This window comes from Penaeus monodon, chromosome 29 (genome assembly GCF_015228065.2).
Source record: "Penaeus monodon isolate SGIC_2016 chromosome 29, NSTDA_Pmon_1, whole genome shotgun sequence".
In the NCBI taxonomy this organism is placed as follows: Eukaryota; Metazoa; Arthropoda; class Malacostraca; order Decapoda; family Penaeidae; genus Penaeus; species Penaeus monodon.
The window spans coordinates 4,406,032-4,406,268 of NC_051414.1; positions in this window are offsets into that span (position 1 = coordinate 4,406,032).

Consider the following 237-nt stretch of genomic DNA (forward strand, 5'->3'; position numbering starts at 1 on the left):
TTTGACGTTCATGCTAATGCTTCCCCGGTCCTCCTTTCCCTTGCTCTCCCTCCATCTGGAACTACAACAGTACACGACAAAGGAAGCTTATATGCGCACCTTCGCCATGTGAATAGCGAGGCATTATAAATAGCTCGCACTTAACCTCACGCTCTTGATGAGGCGAAAGAATGAGTAAATATGCTGGGAGACGGGGTTTAAAAATAGTCGAATATCTTGTGTATCGTTGCAGTCTGA